The 3,474-nt window shown below is 30.5% G+C and overlaps 1 pseudogene; it reads left to right on the top strand.

The window, feature by feature from the left end:
• The first annotated feature begins 1,880 nt into the window (after positions 1–1,880).
• LOC114173094 (ethylene-responsive transcription factor ERF098 pseudogene) lies at positions 1,881–2,519 on the top strand (annotated as a pseudogene).
• Positions 2,520–3,474: the final 955 nt, after the last annotated feature.

Here is a 3,474-nt window from a genome sequence, read left to right as displayed (position 1 = left end):
AACCTCTAATTTGGAAATCTTCTATGACGTATACACTTTTTTTTAATTTCTACAAACAAAAAAACTATAACCAATTTTATTATTATTATTTTCGTTTACTATAAAGTGTTTGAGTTTTTTTAATCGAATTATTTTCTCTTTCTTATATCATCTTGTTCCGGTACACCCAATAAATTTCATGTCGCTTAGAAATCGAGGTCAAGCGAAGTTTAAATATTTTTACCTCCTTCCATCCTCCGAGGTGCCTTTTAAGGATAAAACCGTAACGGAACTAAAATACTCTAAAGCGGACAGATTCTCCACTCCTCAGACAGCTGGCTTGAGTGTCGGGAAGTAGTTCCTACCATTGTATATAAATAATTTATCTATTGTAAAATATAAGAATAAAATTAAAAATTACATAGTTGAGTTTTGTTAAAAGGATGTTTAATTTAAATTATTTTGAAAAATACTGTATTATGTTAGTGTTTTTTAGAGATTTTTTAAGAAGTGATTTTTTTCTTTATTTTGAATTTGTGTTAATAAAAACATTCATTATAAGAGAAAAATAGAAAATAAAGGACACATATTATTAGCTTAGATAAATTAGCACTTTAATATTTGGAAAGATCATAATTTGGCCCTTTCAATTTGTAAGAAGAAAAAAAATCTCTAAAACTCCTGAATTCTGAATTTTGAATGTGTCAATTGTTTTAGTTCCTCCATAACTTCTAGTAATTAATACTAAGTAGAAGTGATTATATACTAGTAGTAAGTTAACTCTCACATAAATATGAAATTAATATATATATATATATATATATATATATATTAATTTCTATTTCGATTAAAAATAAATAAATAAAAATTAAAATATCATTTATCAATGCAAACAACCATCATCAGTTTCACCAAAACTTGTTTAAGGATTTCTATCACCATCAAATCAATCAAGGAGCAGCATGCCGGCATGTCCTTCAAATAATGACAAAGGTTGTGCCACGATAAAACAGCATGCACCTACTTCCACAAGCTTTTTATATATCAAGTAACTAAAATTTAGGATTAAATTCATATATATAAATCTGCCTCTAATTTAAATTTGGATGTATTTTAGTCTTTAAATAAAAAGAAAATAAATATAATCATTTTAATTCCACTGTATGATTTTTTTTTAAAACATGTTAAACAATACTTTAAGTTAGTGTTTAAACTATTTATACAATATGTAAAAAAAATATTTAAAATTTTGTGTCTAAATTTAGAGAAAAAATATTTAATCCTAAAAATTCTAAACTATTTTCTACTGTTCACATGAGTAAAGATGATGAAGTGTGGAAGTTGGTATTTTTCTAAAGCCAAAACTACATGCAAAATAAACACGTAGGATTGTTTTGATTTTGTGACCATAGAAGTCTTATATCAATTACGTGTGTAGGAAGAGTTGGGTAGGAAGAGTTGGGTTGGGCCATGGCCCAAGGCCCAAACCTTATATCCAATATCTGATGATTGGTGACGTGAGAGGGCATCATAGGATAAAATAATGAAGTGCATCTGGCATTCGTCATGCATGAACTTATCTTTTCTGATTTGCTTATCAGGAATGACATTCTTACTGGGGTCAATCTGAACCACAAACGATGCAGTGTCTGTTTTGGCAACAACATAGATCACTACTGGTTTTTAGATAAATATTTCTAAAGTAGCTATAAATATTACTTTATAGTTCATTGGTCTAATGTGTCAAACACCACTTAATATTTAATTAATTACAGAATTAAAAAAGAAGTTGAAGTTCAAACCGTCACTTACGACCTACATGCATGGTCAAGCTTCGCCACGAAGTCGATCATGCATATAAATACTGCCATTCCCTTTAACCACACCGTAAATCAAGAACAACGAAAATTTGAAGTTTGAATGGAGGGAGGGAGAGGAGTTGTGAGCGGAAACGCAGAGGTTAGGTACAGAGGGATTCGTAAGAGGCCATGGGGAAAGTTTGCAGCAGAGATTCGTGACCCTACGAGAAAAGGTGCTAGAATATGGCTTGGAACGTTTGACACTGCTGAAGAAGCTGCACGTGCTTACGATGCTGCTGCTTTTCGTTTTCGGGGTCACAAGGCCATACTCAACTTCCCTAACGAGTATGGCCACACCACTCCTAATAATCCTAACATCTTTTCAACTTCACAAACTCTTCATTCTTTCTCTGGTGGCGAGGGTTCTTCGCAGCAACACCGAAATGGTGCTGCAACTTTTGAATTGGAGTACTTGGACAATAAGTTGTTGGAAGAACTCCTTGAGGCGCCTGATGGAACAGGCAACGACACCAATTGAATATATGCCTCTGCATTAGACTGGTCCTGCATGCTTTAGGTGCATTCATTACCATGCAGGAAAAAAACTTGTGGCTTCTATCCATCTTTTTTTTTTTTTCTTCTTTTGGTTCTCTTTATAAGCTATTTGATGGGTCTAATTGTAGACTTTAGGTCACATAAATAAACAGAGAGAATTAAGTTGTCCTTGAATGTTCTCTTCAAAAGGGCGTATCCTTTCATCATTTCTGATACTGATACAAGGGTATATACAAATAGGTCTCATTTTCTATTTTATAAGAAAAGGTTGCTTAATCAAAATTTAGTCCAAAAGAAAAAAAAAAGTGGAGCATTGCGTTATGGGATATTAGTTTTTTTTTTTTTAGGAAGATATTAAGGTTTAATTGATAATTTACAAATAACCTTACATATATGGTTTGAATTAGTGAAGCAATCTAACAATGAAACCCCTTACTTAGGGTTCCGCTTGCAACTGTCGGTGGACGATGCTGACGTGGTGGTTTCAGCTATGAGGATGACTTTGTGGACAAGTGGCCAAATCAATCACTGCATATTGTAATTTCAAAACCATCTTTCATTTTCCCAATTTGGACTTTTAATTACTGTTGTAGGTATTGTTAAAGAAAGAATTGACAATATAGATTAGAATTGTTGTTAGATATTCACTTATGACAACAACTTTGTTGTAACTTTTGTTCTATTACAAACTTATCCTTCATCGCAATGTTGAAGTTAAGATACATCAACTGACATGGTATAGTTTACATTTTATATTTATTTTTAATTTTTAATTACTGACCCATTTAGAGTGTATTCTTTTGAGAGAAATGATTTGAGGGGAAGAAGAGAAAGATATCATAAGGATTAGAGGGTGAAGTTGGTGCTATTTTTTAATGGATTAGGAAGTGATTTTAGAGTCATAAGAAAGTAAAGTTGTTTATGAGTGAATTGACTAATACGACATATTAAAATATATTTTTAATAGATAAAAAAATTAAATTACCAAAATATTTCTAATGTTAAAAATAATATAAAATGCTATATAAATAATTTACAATAATTTATTTAATTTTTATTGATTGTTTAATAAAAAATTTATTTATAAAAAATATAATAAAATATATTTGATATGAAAATAAATGTAACATTTACCTATTGA

The sequence above is a fragment of the Vigna unguiculata genome, chromosome 1, assembly GCF_037176805.1.
Source record: "Vigna unguiculata cultivar grain cowpea cultivar isolate G323 ecotype 2 chromosome 1, ASM3717680v1, whole genome shotgun sequence".
Classification (NCBI taxonomy): Eukaryota; Viridiplantae; Streptophyta; class Magnoliopsida; order Fabales; family Fabaceae; genus Vigna; species Vigna unguiculata.
The sequence above is the reverse complement of the archived record's forward strand: the minus strand, read 5'-3'. Positions and strand labels throughout refer to the sequence as shown.